At 36.2% G+C, this 23,597-nt stretch overlaps 1 protein-coding gene across 4 annotated transcripts in view; it reads left to right on the top strand.

The window, feature by feature from the left end:
• Positions 1 to 23,597, top strand: part of PTPN14 (protein tyrosine phosphatase non-receptor type 14) — a 251,889-nt gene that overhangs the window by 35,366 nt on the left and 192,926 nt on the right. For 2 of the 4 annotated variants that reach the window (XM_074222656.1, XM_074222660.1), the window contains exon 1: positions 8,654 to 19,877. The exons of 1 other annotated variant lie outside the window; for it this stretch is intronic. The gene's annotated coding sequence lies outside the window, so the exon portion shown is untranslated. Of the gene's footprint in view, positions 1 to 8,653; positions 19,878 to 23,597 lie in introns of those variants that run through there. One more of the 4 variants, XM_074222659.1, reaches the window with a different exon arrangement.

Raw genomic sequence — 23,597 nt, 5'->3', positions numbered from 1 at the left:
AAGGAAGGATATTATAGTTGGAGAGGACCTTAAAATGTCATCTAGATAATTAAAGTATTTTTAAACATTTACTCTATGACTTTGCCTAAGCACTGAAGATAAAGGTGTAAAGCAAGCAAGATATTCCTTGTCCTCAAGGACTAGCTAGGAAGTGCTTTAGAAGCCTGGTTTTATTTCTTTCTTTTAAAACAATATTTTATTTTTAAATTAATGGAATAAAACAAGCATTTCCATAACTGTATAATAAAAAAAAATGATTGCACATGAAACTGAATATCTCTTGTGTACAACTTACTATTTTTTTTAAATATATAATGGAGTTATCATCTAAGTTTCTTATTTTTCTTTTTCTCCCTTTGTCCCCCCCTTCTCCATTGTGTGTTGTAGCCTGCTTATGAGTGACCTATTCGAGTACCATTTTAATTACTGTTGAAATTGAAGCTGATAATATGAGAACAACTTGATTTTAGTGGCTTCTATTTTGAAGTATATAGAAACCAATGATCAGAACTATTTTGTGTCATTCACAAACATCTTTATTAACAAGAGTTGTTATAATACATATTGTAGTTCTGTTTGTCATACACAGACTGTATAGCCCAAAGCAAGAACTTTAACCTCTTTGTTGCCTAGGAAACTAAGGTTTTAAGTTACAGAGATGATGCTGCCCTGCACTGATAGAGTCTCATCAATGGAATGTTTCCTGTATTAGCAGAATCATTAGTCACCAGTCCCCATCCTATTATTAACAAATGAACTGAGAGTTATAACTGTGTAAATGACTCCACTCTGTAAGTGTGTAGCTGATCAAGCCTATTTCTGTAGTTTTGCAGGTTGAAGCTAATTTTTGAGTCTATAGTGATCGAAGTGGTTGGAATTGTTAATTGATTATTCTTTTTAAGTGAGGTAAGGTTGTGAAGTTTAACTTTTGGTCTGTTCTCTATCCAATCTGCTATTCCACCTCCTCCCAATGAGATTATAATATGGCTTATACTCACTTTTATATTAAAGTAAATTAATACTAAATATATTTTGAGGATTTTTTTGAAGATTCACAATTTCACCCCTTAAGTACTTGGGTGTCACTTTTAGATATTGCCTAGTAAGAATGTGTCAAACTTCTGCAATGAATTTTGAACCTTGTGGGAATACAATGATAAAATAAACGTGGTGGAAAGAGGTTGAAATAAGGAGGCATTTGGATTCTAATCTAACTTCTGCCGTTTATTAATTGTGTTACCCTCTGAAAATTTAACTTTCTGAAGTCTTTGTTTCCTCATCTGTAAAATGGGAGATACTAGTGCTTGAAGGCAATAATATTAATGCTGTCATTAAATCTCCATCTCTAGTAAGGTTTATACTAAAGGTGTGTTGTGGTTCTATTTGCCCAATACTGTAACCATTAAAGAGTACAGAGCATTTTGGTTGACTAATTAATTTCCTAATAACCAGCATTAACCTTCTATTTGTGAGGGTTTGGAATCTGGAAAGCCAGGCTAAGAATAGTGATTTGCAAACCTTATAGAATTTCAACATTCTAACCAGATTATTTGTTATTTTTTATTAGTGTTTTATTTTGTGACAACCTCTCTCCAAAAGTATTTTCTTGGTATATATATTTACTTTTGCATTAAATTTCCATTTGATTGTGAGATCTTTTAGTGAAAAGACTTTTTTCTCCCTTTCTTTGAATATCCAACTCTTAGCACATTGAAAATAATTAATCAGATAACACCAATTAGTTAAAAGGAAATAGTACATTAAGTAATCTGATTACTGGTTGGAGGAAAGATTAGAGACTTTTTAACTTTGGTGGAGGAGAGTGAATAGGTACAATTCTCTGAAATCAGAAAATAAGTGTCCTACTCCCTTTAAGTGTCTGTAAATAATTAAGGGAACACAGGAAAAAAAATAACTAATTTATCAGTACAGGGCCAGTTTTTGGATAAGACATGAGTTTACTTGAGATGTACAATTGTGAGAAAACTCCTCACATTAATCTTTGCATCTGACTGGGTTTCTGGTCAGCATAACCTAGGTCCTTAGTTCAGAATCTCTAAGCAGCAGATAGAGGTGGTCCAGATTTCCAGCCATGCAGGACTAAACAATGCAGTTACATTTTTCTCCTAATTTCCATAATAAATCAAGTTTTCTCAAAGGACAGAAATTGGACTAGACCCATACTTGTAGATAAAAGGAGCTGAGCTAACTCTAGATTTGAGTCATAGGATGGATTTAGTATGGTTTCATTCAATTGCCATAATTTAACCACTTGCTGTCCACCCCCAGTTATCTCAGTTCCTTCAATGGAAAAAAGGATTTATTGTAAGTTTTGGAAACTACTGTGTATTATTAGTGGTGTGCATGCTTTTCGTTTTTTTTCTTTTTTTTTGGCAAGGCAATGGGGTTAAGTGACTTGCTCAAGGTCACCCAGGTAGGCAATTCTTGAGTGTCTGGGGTCAGATTTAACTCAGGTTGTCCTGACTCCAGGGCTGAGGCTCTATCCATTGTGCCACCTAGCTGCCTCTCATGCTTTTCTGTGTTATGTTTTTGAATAGTTGATCTTTCCTCTTTTTTATTTTTTTAGACTTTTAAAAAGTTTCATTGTTACTTTTTTGTTTTTTTGGCTACCTTCACTTCCAGTTACTTCACTCCTATCCCCATCAACTCCTATTTATATTAAAAAAAGAAACAGTTAAGCCAAGCCTTTGCAGGAATCTTGGCTGACATATCTCTGTAACCCTGAAGACTAGATATTGATGGGCACTTTGCAAAGTAGTGGAGACCTGACTTTAGAACCTAGAAGAACTAGGTTCAAGTTCTGCTTCTGAATCATATTTTCTGTGCGATCCTGACCAAGTTTTTTAACCTCTCAATATGATAGGAAACTACTTTGATAATCTACTATAGATCTTCCTTTTCATAATTTTACCATAGTTTTAGATTAGGATATCAAAAAGAGCACTGGACATTGAGTTCTAGTCCTCCCACTTAGTTTCCCTGTGACTTTCAGCAAATTATTTTACATCTTTGAGCCTCAGTTTTCTAATGTGTAAATTGGGGATAATAGGATAATAATAATAATAATAATAATGATACTTGTACCAGATACTACCTCATTAGAATAATTAGGAAGAAAGTGCTTTGTAAACTTGAAAGTACTGTACAAATATCATCATCATTATTATTAATAAATCATGAAAACTGTCTTTGTTATGTTTTTATTTTGGCAAGCTCTTTGTTTATGTTCATAAGAACCTAGAAAGCAGGAATTGTGTGAGCTACAAGCAGCTAGATGCCGAAGTACTCATTATTACTATGTATGGGATGCCCATGTGATTTCTTTGTAGTATATATATATATATATATATATATATATATATATTTTTTTTTTTTTTAGGTTTTTCCAAGGCAAATGGGGTTAAGTGGCTTGCCCAAGGCCACACAGCTAGGTAATTATTAAGTGTCTGAGGTTGGATTTGAACTTGGTTACTCCTGACTAGCTCTCTATCCACTACGCCACCTAGCTGCCCCACATGTGATTTCTTTGAACTAGGTTTTTCTTTCTAAGGCGAATTCTGGAGATCTCAGTGGTTAATTTTCCAGGCATACTTTTGGGTTTCTCATGTTTCTTGACTTCTTAACCAAGATTCCTAAATTATTTTACTATCTCATCTATTACCTTTCTTTCTATAGGTTCCTATGATCAATTCCATTTGAAGAAAAGAGGTGACTCTCAGGGAGATTTCTTAGGAATGGTGGATCTGTTTCACTTTTTTTTATCTAATAGGCTAGGAAGGAATTTTGATTCCACTCAATGGTGAATTCTTCCCCTACCTCAATTTTGGGAAAGAGTCCTATGTAGCTATTTCTGATTCTTTTGACCTAGCCAACATGCTTCCTTTACTATCTTTTCCACCATTAGCTCCTATTTTATGTCTTATTTTTCAATATCGAGAATGTAAGCTCCTTGAGGAAGGCTGACTTTCTTTTTGCTTATTTTTCTGTCCCCATTGCTTAGCACATAATAAGCTCTTAATAAATTCTTGTTGAATAATAAATGCTTGTTGCTTTTAATCTTTTAAATTAGGTCCCTGCTTAAGGGTAAACTCAGGTCCAGGTGGGTAAGCCAGAATGCTTTTTATATTCTGTACTTACATAGACTCTGTTTCTGAAGTCAGTCAGTGAACTGACAAGATGTTTTGTGTTTTAAGAGGTTCCTAATTCCAGGGTTGCCTCCTAACTAATTTATTCAGGTCAAATTGATGTAAGATGGCACTACAAGTGCTTGTGACAACTGAAGAAGGCAAATTGGATTGCTACAAACTTCAGTCCATTCTGTCATTTTTCAATAAGGCTTAATTTCAATTATTTCAGAGAGTTAGATATCATTTCTTTTCAAAACTGTGGGTATTAAAAAAAACAAAAATTTTTTTTTTTAAAAAGTGTAGGTATGGAGGTCATTGTGGAATTTTGGACTTAGTACTGGCATCAGTGCCATTACTAAGTCCTAATGCTGAGTGTGCCAAGTTTCTAAGCTCAAGAAGTTCTTAGTTATTTACATTTTTTTTCCATTAGATATTTTTTCCCTAAATTTTCTATTCTATTATGTTGGAACTTTTTTAAAATTTATTTTTGTTAAAGATATTATTTGAATTTTACAATTTCCCCCCAATCTTGCTTCCCTCCCCTCCCCCCACAGAAAGCACTCTGTCAGTCTTTACTTTGTTTTCATGTTGTACCTTGATCCAAATTGGGTGTGATGAGAGAGAAATCATATCCTTAAAGAGAAGAGAAGTCTAAGAGGTAACAAGATGAGACAATAAGCTATCTGTTTCTTTTCTAAATTAAAGGGAATAGTCCTTGCACTTTGTTCAAACTCCACAGCTCCTTATCTGGATACAGATGGTATCCTTTGCAGACAGCCCAAAATTGTTCCCGATTGTTGCACTGATGGAATACGCAAGTCCTTCAAGGTTGAACATCACCCCCATGTTGCTGTTAGGGTGTACAGTGTTTTTCTGGTTCTGCTCATCTCACTCAGCATCAGTTCATGCAAATCCCTCCAGGTTTCCCTGAAATCCCATCCCTCCTGGTTTCTAATAGAACAATAGTGTTCCATGACATACATATACCACAGTTTGCTAAGCCATTCCCCAATTGAAGGACATTTACTTGATTTCCAATTCTTTGCCACCACAAACAGGGCTGCTATAAATATTTTTGTACAAGTAATGTTTTTACCCTTTTTCCTCATCTCTTCAGGGTATAGACCTAGTAGTGGTATTGCTGGGTCAAAGGGTATGCACATTTTTGTTGCCCTTTGGGCATAGTGTGTTGGAACTTTTTAAATAGAAATTTAAGTACTTGTTTCTTTTTCTTACGAGATAATAAATAATTTTCTGTGCTAATGTATATTAGCAACTCCCTCTTCTGTTTTTGAGAAATGCCTGGAGCATTAATAGATTAAGTGGGGTAAGGTGGCAGAGTAGCAGTAAGCAGCACAGCCCAATTCCCTCCATAATAATTCTAACAACAGTCTAAGAAGAATGCTGACCTGAGTAGTGATTGAGAAATACAAGGAAAAATTATGATGTTTCATCTTTCTTGCCTAAGATCACAAAATTAAACTTAAGAGCATTTGAGAAGGATAGGAAGTGTGGAACAGGGGTGGGCCAGGGTCATGGATTGTAATCCATAGCAATCCATAATTGTCCAGCCAGGCCTGATCTAGAATTAGGTAGGCTAGCATTGTGAGCTTTTGCAGATGGGCCAAGAACCCAGATTAAAGATCTAGAAACTTTTGTGTGGGGTTGCCGAGAACAGATCAGTGAAAGAATGACAAAACAGTAAAAGGTAGAGATCTTTTCTGAGATCAAAAATGGCAAGTTCATAAACCCAGAAGATAAATATTATTCTGATATATCTTCCAGTAATGCTGTAATAGAAAAACTCAGCTGGTTTACAAGATCACTTAGAATTCCCAGAAAAAATTATCCAAGAGTTCATTATAAATGAAATGAAAGTGGTAGAGGAAAGAACTGAAAAAGAAAGAGCAATGAAGGAGAATCTTGGAAAGAAAATCAACATACACATGGGATGGTTGGTACAGAACCTTACCCAAGCCACAGACTCCCTGAGAATTAGAATAGACCAAACAGGAATTAATGACTATGAGATTAGCAAGAAATATTGCCAGTCAGAAGGTTAAAAGAAATTGAAGGAAAATTAAAGCATCTCATAGCAAAAGCCAACTGACCTGGAAAATAGAGCAAGGAGAAATAATTTAAGAATAATTGGAGTATTTAAAAGCTATAATTTTTTTTAAAAAAGGTCTAGATATCATATTTCAAAAAATCATTGTTTTTTTGCAAGGTGGAGCCAAGATGGCGACAAGAACGGATCTTGTCTTAGGTGCTCTCTCATAAAACTTCAAAACTAAGGACTCTAACTAAATTTTCAAGAGACAGAACCCACAGATGTTCCCAGTGAGGTAGTTCCCCTACTCAAGGTAACCTGGAAAAGAGCAGAAAGGCTCTGCTCCCTGGGGTAGGAGGGGTGGCCTGCCAGAGGCGTGGCCCACCAGAGCGAAAGAATTTCAGCCTCCTGGAGGCAGCCCCAGGGTGCTGGGAGCCTCGGCTGCTGCCGGGGAGTTTCCTGACCTACGCCCCGGGGAGCACCGGGCAAAAATTGGGGGAACAGCAGGGGGGGGGACCTCTGCCAGAGCTAGCACATGAAGCCCAGCCCTCAGGGCACACAGCGAGCAGCATGGCCGCTGGCAGCCCAGATCCAGGAAACAGAAGCAGGTAGAGCTGGTAAGCAGGAGCCCCCAGGGCATGAGCCCATTGAACCTAGGGAGGGGAGTGAAGAGAAAGACTGCAGAGCTCTTCCCCCTGGAACAGGACTGTGGGGTTCTGACCACATTCAGATCCTGATAGCAGTCTTGGCCCCCCCCAGCAGAACAGCAAGGGACCCCCCCACCTCAGCCCCGTGGCAGAGGGGAGCGCTTATGGTCATTCACAGACCAGGAGGGAGGACAGATCCTCACACACTGAGACCCTTGTGGGAGTGTCCCAAAAGCTCAGGAAGTACCCCATAAACAGGCTTAGGCTGGGAAAATGAGCAAGCAGAGAAAAAAAGAGGAACACCATTGAGAAATATTTTGCATATGAGCCCAAGACAGATCAAAACACTCAGTCTGAAGATGAAAAAGCACAAGCTCCTGCATCTAAAGACTCCAAGAAAAACAGAACTTGGGCTCAGGCTATGACAGAGCTCAAAAAAACTTTGAAAATAAAATGGAGTTAGAAGAAAAACTGGGAAAAGAAATGAGAGAGATGCAGGAAAAACATGAAAATGAAGTCAGCAGCTTGGTCAAGGAAATCCAAAAAAAATGCTGAAGAAGATAGCATGCTATAAACCAGCTTAGGTCAAATGGATAAAACAGTTCAAAAAGTTATTGAGGAGAAGAATGCTTTAAAAAGCAGAACTGGCCAGATGGAAAAAGAGATAAGAAAGCTCTCTGAGGAAAACAAATCCTTCAGACAAAGAATAGAATTCAGGGAGATTGCTGAATTTACGAGATATCAGGCCTCAATACTTCAAAACCAGAAGAATGAAAAATTAGAAGAAAATGTGAAATCTCTCATTGAAAAAACAATTGATATGGAAAACAGACTTAGGAAAGATAATTTAAAAATTATTGGAAAGTCATGATCAGGAAAAGAGCCTTGACATCATTATCAAAGAATTACTACAGGAAAATTGCCCTGATGTCCTAGAAGTAGAGGGCAAAATAGAAATGGAGAGAATCCACCAACCCCCCCAAGAAAGAGATCCCAAAAAACCAAGCCCTAAGAATATTATAGCCAAGTTACAGAACTCCCAAGTCTAAGAGAAAACATTACAGGCAGGCAGAAGGACACAATTCAAATATTGTGGAGCTGCAGCCAGGATCACACAGGACTTAGCAGCAACTACATTAAAAGCTCGAAGGACTTGGAATATAATATACCGGAAGGCAAAAGAGCTTAGAATGCAACCTAGAATCAACTACCCAGCCAAACTAAATGTCCTCTTCCAGGGAAAAAGATGGACTTTCAATGAACCAGGGGAATTTCAGATGTTCCTGTTGGAATGGCCGGAGTTGAACAGAAGGTTTGATCTTCAGATACAGGACTCAGGTTAAGCATAGAGATTGGAGGAGAGGGGAAAAATATGAGGGACTTGGTGATGAACTGCATGTATTCCTGCATAGAAAAATGACACTGATAATACTCATATGAACCTTCCCAGTTAATAGAGCAGGTAGAGGGAGCTTTTATAGTTGAAGCACAGGAGAAAGCTGAATTTGAAGATAAAATATGGTGTAAAAATGGAGTCAATAGAAAAAAGGGAAATGTAATGGGAGAAAGAAAAAGGAGAGGGGGGGGGCATAGGCCAAGATATCTCATATAATAAGATTTTTCTTTATTACAATGAGCTATTGCAATGATATGTAAGGGGGGAAGGCAAGGGGGAATGACGGAATCTTCACTCTCATCACAGGTGGCTAGGAGAGGAAACAGCATATATAGTCAATGGGGGATCGATATCTGGAGTAAGAAGCAGGGGGGAGCAGGGGGAAGGGGTGGGGATGTGAATAAAGGAGGAGAGGATGGACCATGGAGGGAGAGTGGTCAGATATAACACATTTTCTTTTTTACTTCTTGCAAGGGGCTGGGATTGGATGGCCTGTCCAGGACCATAGGGCCAGGTGGATGCTGGGCCTAAGGGGTGGTATGGGGCCTTGGGGTCTCTTGGCCCCAGGGCCAGGGATCTGTTTGCTGTGCCACTCAGCAACCCTACAGCAGAGTCAGAGTGAAAGGAGAGAAAAAATAGAGTACATGGTAGTGGAGAAATATGAAAGGAGGGAGTTGTGATCAGCAATGGCAATGGTGGAAAAATATGGAAGTAACTTTTACCATGGACTTACCATAAAGAATGTGATCCACCCGGGACAGAGTTATTGGTGTTGGAACAAAGACGGAAGCACATTTTTTTATTATTGTTATTTTGGGGGAGTGCAGGGCAGATGGGACTGGGTGGCCTGCCTGGGGCTGCATAGCAGGGTGATCGTTGGGTGTCTGAGGCTGGATTTGGACCCGGGTGCTCCTGGCTCAAGGGTCAGTGCTCTGTCTGCCAACCACTCCTACTATTATTACTATTTTATTTTATTTTGAGTCTTTTTTTCTTTTTTCTTTTTTGGTTTTTTCAGGGCAGTGGGGTTAGGGTGGCTTGCATGTCACACGGCTGGGTGATTGTTGGGTGTACGGGGCCAGATGTGGCCTCGGTTGCTCATGGCTCCAGGGCTGGTGCTCCATCCATTGCGCCACCTGGTCATACCTACAATTATTACTATTTTTTTTAATTTTAATTATTTTTCTCTCCCCTTTATTGCTCAAGGGAGTCTATATTTTTTTTGGGGGGGGTTATTTTGTTTACTCTTAAATAAGAATATTTTATTAATGTATAAAAAACATTATTGTACCAAATGAGTATAAATAAATATTAAATTAAAAAATAAATAGTTTTTTGCATTGTTTCTTCCCCTATTAGACTGTGAGCTTGAAAGCAGGGATTAGTTGGTTTGGGGGTTTGAGGTTTGGGGTTTTTTTTTTACTGTTCTTTATATCCCCGGGGCTGAGGACAAGTAAATTGTATATAATAAATGATTGCTTACTTGAAAAAAAAAAGAAATCATGAAAGAAAACTTACTAGATCTCAGAACCAGAGAACCAAATGGAAATGGGGAAAGCATTTCCACTCACTTCCTGAAAGAAATCCTCAAATTAAAAACTTCCAGTAACATTATAGTCAAAATCCAGAGCTTCCATGTCAAAGAAATAATACTGTTAGCAATGAGAAAGAAAGTGTACCTGTACTAAAAAACCACAGTCATGATTACACAGGATTTGAGCATTGCTATTATTAAGGAGTAGAGAGCAAGGAATATAATAGACCATAAGATAAAAATGCAGACTTACAAACATGAATAACTTACTCAGCAAAACTAAGTGTAATACTACAGGGGAAAATGTTGGAACTTTCATGACTTTTAGGAAGTAGGGCTAGGTAGATATTTTGAAATACCCAAGTGAAGTATAGAAAGGTAAACACAGGAAAATTATCAGAAGGTAAATTCATATAGGGGTTCAAATGATATAGAGAACCTAGAGTGGTTTTTCTTATGGTTTGATGATCCTAAGAGAGAAAAAAAGTTTTATTAGGGAAGAAAAGAGGAAAAGAAATTTATTTCACAATTCCTTGGGTGCAAGTAGAAGGCTATACAAATAACCTATGGGCAGAGGAGGAGGAGGGGACTCTTGGATCTCACTTTGAACTGAGGTAGAATGAAGTGAGTAGAGATGGAATAATTTGTACTATGACAACAGCATTGTAAAACGCAACTATTTCAAATGATTAAGAACTCTGATAAGTTCAAAGGTCAATCATAGAAGAGGACTGATGATTTAGAATACTTCCCACTTCCTGGCAAAGAGGTGATAGATTAGATGTGTAGATATGTATTTTCAGATAATGGGCAGTGGGGGCATTTGTTTTATTTTACCATGTATATTTTTTTGCAGGGATTGTCTTTTTTCTTTGTAGGGAATGGGAGGGGAGATGGGAGAGAATGAAGAAGTTTATTTATTTAGGGAAAAAATAATTTTATAAAAGAGAGTCTAACTGATTTATCCAGAGTCAAATAGCTAGTATGAGTCAAATGTGGGATAGGTATCAGATCTTCCTAATTCTGAAGCTATTTTCTATTCATTCTGTCATTGAATTGAACTTAATAGTTAGCTATCATTCTGTAAATCTATGGAGGAGATAGTTAAGATACCATTTAATAAGAATCTCATCTTCAGTGTATTTGCAGTGTTAGTTTAGATTCTGTTTTGTGTTGTCAACTTTTTTCCTGTTTTAACTAGTTTCAGAGAAAATATCTTTAATCTTAAACCTTCTAAGTTTTGTCATTATGATTGTTGTGATATTTTTGCTTGGATGTGGTTTCACTTACCAAATATTGAACCAACAAATAAAAGTAAACAAAGGAATGGAATTTGGAGATTTAACCCCTAGTCCAGCAAGTATCCCAGTCAGCTTTTATAGATATAGTTATTCCATTTCATCTCTACCCATTTATTTTTTGGTATACTTTGATTGCTTTAAAAATTTTTAATATAGACAAAAATGAAAGAACAGTGCTTTCTCAAAAGGAACTTAGGTTATCAGTTTTTTCTAATAATGTAGATATTTATTATCTCAATTATCATAATAGATTTTCTCAAATTATCTCAATTATCATAATAGATTTTCTCAAACTACCCTTTTACAGATGAAGAAATTGAGGCTTAGTGAGGTTTAGGGGTTTATGTAAGTTGGTTACACAGCTAGTTAATGGCAAAACTAGAACTAAAATTCTCAGCCCTGTATTATTTACATTTTACCAGGGCTATCTATTTCAGTTCTTTGCCTCTTCTTATCTTTCCTCTCTCAATATGGTTACTAGTTTTAGATCATTAAAGATATTTATGGGGGCAGCTAAATGATGCAGTGGATAGAGCACTGATCCTGGAGTCAGAAGGATCTGAGTTCAAATGTGGCCTCAGGCAATAATTACCTAGCTGTGTGAACTTGGGCAAGTCACTTAACTCCCATTGCCTTGCAACAACAAAAAAAAGATATTTATGTTAAAATAGCAATGATATTCCCTTCTCAAAGACATCTATTATTTGGACTATTCTTTGGTTATATGCTACCTCCTACATTTGAATTTCCAAAAAATGAAATGCCTCAAAGATCTAGAGGAAAAAGAAAAAGCCATCTGCACCTTTCCATTATAATGGGATATAAGAAGTGAATTAGTTCTTAAGTGAGACACAACTAGTTCATTAGAGTATCAATAACCATTTGGTGGGGTAGAACTGGTTGAAAATATAATAATACATTGTTAAGTGGCTTGCCCAAGGCCACACGGCTAGGTAATTATTAAGTGTCTGAGGGATTTGAACCCAGGTTCTCCTGACTCCAAGGCCAGTGCTCTATTCACTGCGCCACCTAGCTGCCCCCTTGGATAGAATTTCTAAACACATTAATGTCACTGCCAATAGTTATGAATTGTATAGCCTTGATAAAGTGGGAAAATTTGTCCATACCTCTTTTACTTCCTAAACTGGTCTGTAACAGCTTGGCTTTTCTGAAGAGAATAACTCACTGGAGACAAATTATTAGTGACTTTGTCTCCCTTCTGCACCTCCTTCTCCACTGTCACCACAGTAACTGCTTCCATCCACTATCTTCTTAGTTTGAGTCTTCCTAATCCTGAATAACTAATACCTATAACATCCATCATGTTGCTTGGGTGCTCTTTGAGTGTTCAAATAATCTACTCCCCTACTGTCATTTTAAAGTTCCACCCCTACTCCCTTTAGTGTCTTTACTCCCAAGTTACTTTCTGTTTATTTGTGTGTGTGAAGTAATCTCACTCAATAGAATATAAACTTCTTGAAAGGGTGATTTTATTTTAATCTTAGTATGCCTAGGACAGTAGAATGCCCATAGTATGTACATAATAAATAGTTGTCAAAAGAATGAATTAAATTCAGGGTTTTGAGGGGCACATTTATTCCCTCTTCAGCTTTCTCAAGGGGTATTTAGAGCTAAGTTGTAATTTTCGTATTTCAGAATCTTAAACCTGTCACTTTTAGATTACAGGTACATTGTTGCTCCCTTGTTGTAACTTCACTGTCACTCATCTGTTGGACAGGCATAATTCCAACTCAGAAAATGGCCAGTCAGTGTCAGTAGAGCACAGGTGCCAATCATAGACAGGTTAAGAGTAGGACATGTCTAAGTTTTATCTTTCTGACTTGAAATTCCCCCATTTGCAAATAGCCATATGCTCTATTTACTTTGTAGCTAAAGCATTTCTCTTTGATCCCAGGGTCAATGGCAAGTCTTAGTTTTAGGGTTTTTTTTAGGTTTTTTCCAGGGAGTACCTGGGATCAAATCCGGTCTCAGACACTTAATCATTACCTAGCTGTGTGGCCTTGGGCAAGCCACTTAACCCCATTGCCTTGCAAAAAAACCTAAAAAAATTTTTTTCTGGGAAAGTGACAAATATTGATGGGATTTGTAGCCTGTACTATCTCAGTAGTAACAGCTGGACAAAAGTACTGGGCAGAGTCCTGTAATTTGAGCTCTTGTTTTAGCAGAGAAACAGGAAGTCTACAGGATGTATTCTTAGTGAGACCACTATCCTATTTGGTAAAAACCAAACACATTCTTGGGACATATACCTTGTAAGAGAATTTGTGGTTGTCTTTGTAGATGATATGTTTTTTTTTCTCATAGAAATCATTCCTTATTGCCTGGAAGACTTTTTTTTTTTTTTTTTAGGTTTTTGCAAAGCAAATGGGGTCAAAGTGGCTTGACCAAGGCCACACAGCTAGGTAATGATTAAGTGTCTGAGGTTGGATTTGAACTCAGGTACTCCAGACTCCAGGGCCGGTGCTCTTTTCACTGCGCCATCTTGCTGCCCCCCCCCCCCCCCAAGACTTAAAGTTTTTTAAAGGTCTGGCTTTCTAATCAGTGTCTATGGGTAAAAGTGATTAATAAAATTATGTTTAATTATGGCAGTCTAGATCAGAAGTATGAACTTGAAAAAAATTGGATGTGCCTTTTGAATGCAAATTATCTGTTTCTTATATTTAAGAATCAGTTATTCATGGGAAGTAGACAAATGGTTAGAAAGAAAGGCTTAACCTTACCTTAACTCTGAGGGCATTTAGATGGCACAGTGAGGAGAACATATGCCCAGAAACAGGAAGATTCATCATTGTGAAGTCAAATCCAGGCATTTTCTAACTGTAAAAGAGAATCCACATTTCCCCTTTCATACTTCCCAGCTTACTTAGTTCCTGGTGGTTTGTCTGAACAGTGTGATTCTGGCTTCTCTCTGGGCAAAAGATTCATCAATGAGAGTTTAGTTTTTGTGAATAAGTGATTTGGGGATTATTTGCTTTTTTTTAACCTGTTCTAATTCCTGCTTTGTTATTAGAACAGAACATAAGATATCTTATACTGTGAACTGTTTTATGAAACCAGTCAGAAGTTGATAAGAGATTCATCAGTGGTTTTTAAATTATTTGCAATTAGTTATTAAGATCATGTGTCTTCTTCAGTTGTATATTCTTTTATGGGTATATATGGCCATAATTGTATTTTTTTGGGAAAAAGTCAGTGTATTAATTCCCTCTTCCCAATATATTTGTTTTAAGATCAGACATTTTCCTCAAAAAAATTCCTTTAGGAAATATGAGTTATAGGTTTTATTATCCTTATTTTACAAATGAAGAAACTAAGGCTTATAGAAGTTAAGTATCCTGGGGCAGCTAGGTGGTGCAGTGGATAGAACACTGGCCCTCCAACCTCAGGTGCTTAATATTATTACCTAGCTGTGTGATCTTGGGCAAATCATTTAACCCCATTGCCTTACAAAACTAGAAGAAGAAGAAGAAAGAAGAAGAAGAAGGAGGAAGAAGAAGAAGAAGTAGAAGAAGAAGTAGTTGTTGTTAAGTATCCTGATTCATATATGGCCATATATGACCCAGATGGCTGTGAAGAGAAAGTGAGACTGGTGACTTAGCAGAGCACCCCCTCACTCAAATCCAATTCCCTTGCTTGTCATACCATCACCTCCATGATATCAGAAGGACAGACACAAATCAATTTGCATATTTTGCAATGTCTTTCCATTCATTAGATCATTTGGTCCTCATGGCAATACTGTAAGAAATTAGATATAATCTTATGCCATTTCATAGATAAGGAAACTGATTTTCAGAGAGATTAAATGACTTAGAGATTCATAGAATCAAAGATCTAAAGCCAAAAGGATCTTATAGGTTTTCAAGTCCAAATCCTTTCTCTGACAGATATGAAAACTGAAACTCAGGAAAGTTAAGCGACTTGTCAAAGGTCACACATTAATGTTAGGATTTGATGTGAGATCCTCTCTTGCTGGACCTATCATCTTTTCAACTGTTTGCTGATGTCTCCTAATGGTCAGGTAACTAGTAGGTATCAGTTTGATGACACCTATCTATGACGCTAATCCAGTTAGCACTATATAAAACTGCTTCTTAAATAGGATTAACTTAATGAGGAAAACTACTTGAATCAAAATAAGATGTTTTGTTCTGGGATTATCCTAAAATTTATATTTTTGCTTAATTGTGTATAGGGAATAGAAATCTCTATTATCAATGCAGAAGCAGTGCTGGTGCATTTATTCTCCCCAATCCCATCACAAATAAAAAAATCCTTTCATTCTTAGGGGGAAAAGATTCATCTGTGTCTTTTTTGCAAGAGTTTACCTTGGGAGGCTGTTTGGTTTAGTGGGAAAAATGCTGGATTTGTAATAAGGGTTAGAATTTTATTTTTGACATTAACCAGATGACCCTGGGCAAAGAGCTAGTTAAATGTAAAGGTAAAATCCATTCTGAGCCTCAATTTTCATACCTATAGAATGGAGATAATAATAGCTATATCACTCAGGAAAAGTCAGCAAACATTTTATTAAATGCTTACCTATGTGTCAGACACTTTGCTAAGTATCTGAGGTCATGTTTTGAATTCAGGAAGGTGAGCCTTTCCTGAGCTCTACCCACTGCACTGGAAAGCTTCAGATGATGACCTCAAAAAGTCATACAAAACAGTACACAAGATTGTGAGCATTCATTGGATATAAAGGTGAATTACTACTACTACTACTACTACTACTACTACTACTACTACTACTACTACTACTACTACTACTACCTCTAGTAGCCCTGTCTTTTAATAATTCAGACAACAAAACAAATTCTTATTAATACCTAATATGAGTTGGAAACTGTGCTAAGTATTGTGGAGAAAAGGAATACTAACTGCTCTGAGACATGGTCCTTGTCTTCATTGAGCTTATGTTAAATATCATATTCTTTTGACTCTTTGTAGATCTCTTAGTTCTTGTCTTTCTGCTTTTTATTCTTCCTCAAAAGCCTAGGGGAAAATGTAATTCTCTTTTTTGGAGCACAAAATACTTTTGTATTTTTAATTCTGGGATCCTAGTCTCTGCTGTGATAAACATCTCTAATGTCTGGGATAATAGTCACTCATTTCTTGCCTGTAGGTATGATCATTGTTCTTTCATTAAAATCTAGTGATTTCCCCTAGGAAAATCAAACTTAAATTTATCATTTAGAAATTCAGGGTATAGGCAGAATCTTTATCTGTTCTCATCTTCATCACCCAAACTGATTCAAGGCTCATGTTCTTTTATTATTACTTAGCTGTGTGATCTTGGGCAAATCAGGAATAAATTCTTGAACAGGAAAGCCTTTCTTTTCTACTCAGGTCCTTGCTATAATCTCTGCTGGAAGGGAAACATGTTCTTTCTAGACATTCATCTTTAGATTGGAATAGGATAGTAACAAATATGTGTTATTTTTACAGACTGTTTCTAACTAGTCTAGAAATCTTACGCCATTGTCCTAGTGTGAATTGCTTACTTGTGCATTAAAGGGAGGAGTCCATTGATTTTTTTTTTATTTCAGGGATAAACTAATACTTCCAAACATAAACCCTTTCCTGTTTCAGTCTGTGTCTGTCACTAATAGCAAATAAATATTTATAGTTCTTGGTTGCTGTCTGGATTGCTTAGGTGGACTTTTCAATAGCAGGTACTCCCTTAGGACAGAAATCGACCACAGCCACATTTTGTATTTGGCTGCTGCAAAGCTAATCTGGCAAGAAGGATGGAAAATCAACATAGCCATATTAAACCATCTTTTTTTTACAGGAATGTGGGGTTTCTGACAAATGTAACATTTATGTCCTGTATACATTTCATAAGGATGACTGTTTTTAATCTTGAGTGGAAGTCTGGGGAATGCCCATGTTTCATTTGCTAAACCTCATTTTCAAAGGATTGTTTGAAATACTGTGAATTATTTCTGGCTTTGTAAATACCCACCCCCCCATCTTCATTTGCACAAGTGAAAAAAAACAATTACTGAAAGAAAGTTTTTTTTTAATCCCCTTTGCCACACTGTGGCTTTGTTTGGGAGTGGGAGTGAAGGGAATTTAGGAATGTATTGGTTTTCACTGGGTTATTGGACTTGGCTACTGTGCCTTCTCCAGTTCTAGGGAGCTTGGAAGTTTTTATGTGATTCCACTTCCCTAGGGGACACGTTTGATTTAGTTCCTGTTGTACCTGCAGACAAATGCCTATGTCTGGGCAACACCTAGTGAACTTGGGAGAGGTGGTAAACCTAATTGTGAACTGATCATTATAATCCAAATGAGACACTCTCTTGCTCATTTGCAATTTAGCAAGTATATTTGTTGTTTAGCAAAAACAAAATACCTAAGGATGGTGAATATCTTATTTTGGTTTTTAGGATAGAAAATTAAAAGAAATGTGAATTCAAAAAGAATAAACTTAATAGTCTCACTGTTAATTTTTAAACCCCATGAAAAGGGATATATATATCAAATATTCACCTCTTGCCACCTGCTCCAAGAACTGTTTTTTCCCTATTGCTCATGCTTCCCAACCAATTATTTTATATTTACTTTGTATATATTGCATTCACTTTTATTTGTACATGCTGTTATTTTACTTTCCAACCCTATCATCTCCCCACTTAAGACTAGGAAATAGTTTGCTTTGGCAAACCTGGTGACTACTGTGGATAGAATATTGGACATGGAGTCAGAACAGTTTTAACTTCAAATCTAGTCACAGACACATCATTGAACCATTCTGTCTCAGTTTCCTCATCTGAAAAATGGAGATGTTGGCATTATCCCAGAGTTGCTAGAATAAAAATGGGAAATTTGTAAATAGTTTGCAAATATTAATTTTAATCTGATGCCCAGAGCAGTTAAATCATTTAGTCTAGGTTATGAGAAACGTAATATTCAGCATTCAGAATTTGAACCCAGATCCTTTCACTTCACAACCTAACTGTATTGTATTATATTGCCCATACTACTATAGAATTTACTCAATGCAAGAGTTAAGGATTAAAAAAAGTCAAGTTGATGTATTCTATCTTTTGTCAGTAATTCATCCCCCTTCCACCTCCCTACCCCCCCCTGCATTGAGCCTTCTTTTTTGAAAAATGAATTAAGTACAAACAACTTGTACAGAGACTTGAAAAAAATGTGAGCTTGTCTGCCGTTTTAAACTTCCTATCTCCACCTTCCCACAACTTTTCTACTGTGGGGGAAGTGTTTTGCTATGTCTCCAGGGTCTTCATTAATTATTCATTTCTACAGAGCTCAATTTTTCTTTTAATGAGCTCTTCATTTACTTTATGGGAAATTGTCAGTGTGTATTGTTCTCCTAGTTTTGCTTATTTGATTTATGTCAGTTCATTTGAGTTTTAAGTTTTTCCCTCCTGAATTTCTCATACTTTCTACATAATAAATTCCATTTTATTCATATACCATAAACCTTTCCCAGGTTATAGGTACTCACTTTGTTTCTAGTTTCATCACAAAGAATGATATGAATATTTTGTTATACTTGGGTTTTTTCCTTGAAAGGAGGAAGACCTTCCTGCTCACTCATTGTCTTTGAGAAAGGAGGTACTATGCTATTTACTCAATTTTGTTTTTGTTGGGGGGAGTTAGATAGAGGATTCTTAGGCTAAGTACTCTTTACAACTTAGATAATAAAGGTTCTTCTTGGAGAAGGGTGACTGGAAAAGAAGTAATTTTGATGCCATTTAAGTCATTTATTTAGAGTGTAATGATAAAAATTCTAAAGTTATGGACTAAATTTTAATAGCATGAATTTGTTAATTTAGAATTTCCCTGACCCTAGATTGCAGTTCTACTCTTAGCAAATCATTTGGCAAATGTGGGTCCTGTTGAACTATCACGAATAGCATAGATCTTTATACTCTTTTAGAGAAACAACTCAAAATACCACCTTAAATTTGTATGGTACTTTTCAATTTAGTAATCAAAAGCTAACATTTACATGGCTCTTTAAAGTTTGGAAAAAAAGCATTTTTTTTTACATCATCTCAATTGTCTCTTACCACAGCCCTAGAAAGGTATTCTTTTTTTACAAAGGAGAAAACCGAGATTCAGAAAGAATCTAAGTTTTCCATGTGTGTGTCTGTGTGTGTACGTATTTATAATGGTTTGGAAATATCTTATCTGTACATGGTACAATACAGTTACCTTAGTAATTTTTCCTTCTTGGCAGGAAGATACCAAAACATTTGATATATTGCTTCCTAAAAAATTAGTCATTTCCACTTAATGATCTCAATCTATTCATCTCTATTAACCTCTTAATGATTTCACCTATTAATTGGCTCTTCTGTGCTCTATGTTGCTTTGGAATATGCAATCAGAAACATAGAGACATATTAGGACTCTTTGGTGTTCCCTGTCATCCCTCAAAATAAGCCTGGGGCAAGTTCAATGAAGATTCTTATCTCATTTATCTGATGTCATAATCTAGTATGTGTAAAGCACTGGTAGGGACTCTCAAAGACTTGCCTTCATGGAATTTATAGTATAAGGTAAAATGAAAGTTTTCCCCACTTACCCTTTCTAACCTTAACTCAATGCTTTCTTCAGGACCTTTTTGGATTTTTCTTTTTTTTTCCTTTAGGTTGGCTATCCATTGATGTGGCCTTCATCTGACCTACCTCTAACCCAAACTTCCAGAGGAAATAAACTGACTGGGTTAAATTCTTTTGAGACAGTGTCCTAAAATTGGACCAAAACATGAGGATTCTTGCTTGTTAGTTCTACTAATTGCGGTAATGATTGTATCTTCCGATGGTCCTATGGTTTTAATTCTCGCCATTCCAAGGTTTTCTTAATTGCTTATCTTAGAAAAACTTAGACAACTTAGAAAAACTTAGGAAAAAAAGGATGTCTTTGTCCCATTTTGCCTTTCAGTCAAGCAAGATGGAGGGGTTCATCGACTAGCTTAACTACTAGTTAACTTTTAGTCCTAAAAGGATTGGGAACATGACACCAACAATTCTTCAACCATTGGGTACCATGTTATCTATGACTTGTGGAACATAGTTATCAGTTTTGAAGCAGTTGAAGTTTCAACTGACCCTTAGAATGACACATTAATATATTAAAAATGTACTCTATTTTGGCTTAGTTATCTTAGAAAGGACACCATTTGGTTATGAGAGCATGAGGTTGAGACTAGAAAAGAAAATGAAGGTAATTCCTTAGATAAATAAGCTAGGGAAAAATTAGGGGTGATTTGGTCTAAAATCTCCTTCCTTGCTAATTTCCAGGATTCCCCCCCCCACTTTGGAATAAATTATTTTAAAAAATTTGGGAGGGAGAAACTTATATAAGGAGTAAAATGGAATGCTAACATTTTTTATTATTAAGTACTAAAAACGTTTATTCTGAATGTAGCAAATGCCAAACAAAATAGATATTTCTTTGTACAAAATAGAACAGAAAGAATATTGTGCATGAAAAGCAATTTACTTTTAGATTACTGATCCTGGAATCTGGAAGACGTGAGTTCAGATTTAGCATCAGACAGTAGCTGTATGATCCTGGACAAGTCCCTTAACCATTTTCTCATCATTAAAATGAGGATAATAATTATACCTATCTACTACAGTTATTTTGAGGTAAGAAGAGATTTATAAAGTATTATATAAATACTTGGTATTCTTTATTATATAAATATTTTATTTGTTTTTCCAATTATACAATGGTAGTTTCTATCATTTTTGATAAAGTTTTGAATTTCACACATTTTCCCCCACCCTTTCTTCTCTCCCCCCCCCCACAGAAGGCAATCTAATAATCTTTACATTATTTCCATGCTATATATTGATCAAAATTGAATGTATTGGGGGCGGCTAGATGACTCAGTGAATAGAGCACCAGCCTTGGAGTCAGGAGCACCTGGGTTCAAATCTGACCTCAGACACTTAATAATTACCTAGCCCTGCGGCCTTGGGCAAGCCACTTAACCCCGTTTGCCTTGCAAAAACCTAAAAAAAAAATTGAATGTATTGAGAGAAAAATCATGTCCTTAGGCAAAAATAAATTATATATACTAGGTATTCGCTAGTTATCAGAATATTTGATTCTGATAGCCTTCAGTAGAAGGCAAGTTTTTTGAGGGGGAGGGACAATTTTGATCATGTTCTTTGAATAAATGAATGAAGTTGTTATAACTGGGACAAAACAGAGACTTTGCAGGATGCTCATTAAAACTCAAAAGTTACATTAAAAATCCTAGAGAAAAAAGTGTAATTAATTAGCACATGCATTAAGTATCTAAAGGGATAATTCATTGAAAATATGAATTATAGAGAACTGCTTTATTTCTTAAATGCCTGCTAAAAGATTGATGCTTATATTGCCTGCTGATTTCAAAATAAATTGAAAATGATGCATATCTTGAGGTCTTGATTTCTGAGAATCCTTTTCTCCCCTCTGATTATGGCATTAACCATATTAGGGATCTGTGGAAGCTAGAGAGACATTCCTCTTTTTTTTTTTTTAACAGCCTGGTTTGCTGTAGGAGGGGGATGGTGGTAGAGGGAGGAGAGTTGCTGGGAGTGTTGTTGGGACAGGAGTTAATAGTTAACCACAGCAACATGCCAGACATAACACCTCATGTTTGAGTTTTGTGTGCTTAGAATGAGTAATGCTTAACTATTTGCTACTATTGACTAAGACTATATACCTTTTAAAGTTGTATATTCTTTTTTTGCATTTAGTCATCATTTTTTTTAGGTTTGAAGAAACTTTATAATAATGACAATTGGATGTGATTTCCTTGTAAAGAGAGAAGGTAATTCCTTTTGTCTACAAGTATTTTTTTTTAGATTTTTCAAAGCAATGGGGTTAAGTGGCTTGCCCAAGGCCCCAAGGCTAGGTAATTATTAAGTGTCTGAGGTCGGATTTGAACCCAGGTGCTCCTGACTCCAAGGTCAGTGCTCTATCCACTGCGCCACCTAGCCGCCCCTACAAGTAAAATTTTTTAAAAGATCATTTAATTTCACAAAGTCATAATGGACTAAAGAATATCTTTACTATTTTTTTGTGCTTGTTTCTTAGCTAGGGAACATCTCTTTGCCATTTTGTTATGTGTATTGATTTATAAAATTTCATACATATTACATATATGTATATATCATATAGAGACACAATTAGACACCAACACACACACATTGTACTTAGTTTGGTTATGCTTCTAAGAAATTTGAAGACCAAAAAAGATGGTGAAGAAATTCAGTTCATTGTGGTTTTTAACTGTTTGTTTCATAGAGGAAAACATGCTAGAAAAATGTATTCTCTTTAATATATAAATATAATATACAAGTATATGTAGCCTTACTTATATAATGTTGATGAAGAAGGCTGTATGTGTTTTGATTTAAGGAAAAGCAATATTTTAAAAATATATTTCCTTATATCATAACTCATTCTTCTGACTGTATATCCTAATGTTAGAGAAAGAATAATTTTTGAATAGTAGTTTTCTCCTCAGTGCAGAAAAAAGTAAAGATCACCTTTCTTTGATTCAAAGTCTTTGTATTTTGATGTCTCAGCTATATTGTCAGCTCCTATTTCATCAGTCCACTAATTATAAGATGTGTGTAAATCAAACATTTTGCTTTGTTCCTTGATAAAGTATATTGGCACAACTTTGAACATGTTACTAGGAGGGTTTGACTTTTTAATTTTTCAGTTGGTGCTGTGCAAAATATTGTTGTCCAGCCTGTATAAAAATATATATATATATATATGTATATATACATATATATATCCCCAAACACGAGAAACATATTTCTTATCTGTCACTGAAATGAGTTATACCAATTCCAGTATCACAAGTGACAAATTAATCCAAGTGTCATTTCCTTCAGTAATTCCATTTGACTAAAAATGCTTTCTTTCTCTCTCTCTCTCTCTCTCTCTCTCTCTCTCTTATACTAATGTTTGTCCTTCTTTTTTGAAGAAGATCACAACATCAGGGAGGTGATGCCTTGACAAGCATATGAATTGGATTTGAGTGAGGGGGGCTGTGCTAAGTCACCAGCCTCACTTTCTCCTCCAGAGACATCTAGGTCCAGTGTCCAGGTGTGGATCAGGACAACTGGAGATGGTCTGGGATGTGAGACAATCAGGATTAAGTAGTTGCCCAAGGTCACACTAGTTAGAGTCAAGAGTCTGAAGTTGGATTTCAACTCCCAACTCCCTGAATCCAAGACCAGCTCTCTATCCACTGCAACACACACACACACACACACACACACACACACACACACACACACACACACACAGACAGACACACCCTCCCCCTGAGATTTTCTTAGAATTCTTCCCTTTATTTCCTTCCCAACTCTAATTTATATGTCTGTGTGTAGTTTTAATCTCTCCTTTTAGACTCTAAACTTCTTGAAGGTAGAGACTGTCTGATTTATAATCATCTTAGCTCCATAATGACTGTTCATTGAATTGATTTTGTAAACTCTTCC

The sequence above is a fragment of the Macrotis lagotis genome, chromosome 2, assembly GCF_037893015.1.
Source record: "Macrotis lagotis isolate mMagLag1 chromosome 2, bilby.v1.9.chrom.fasta, whole genome shotgun sequence".
NCBI classification, from domain to species: domain Eukaryota; kingdom Metazoa; phylum Chordata; class Mammalia; order Peramelemorphia; family Peramelidae; genus Macrotis; species Macrotis lagotis.
This window is presented reverse-complemented; position numbering and strand designations above follow the sequence as displayed.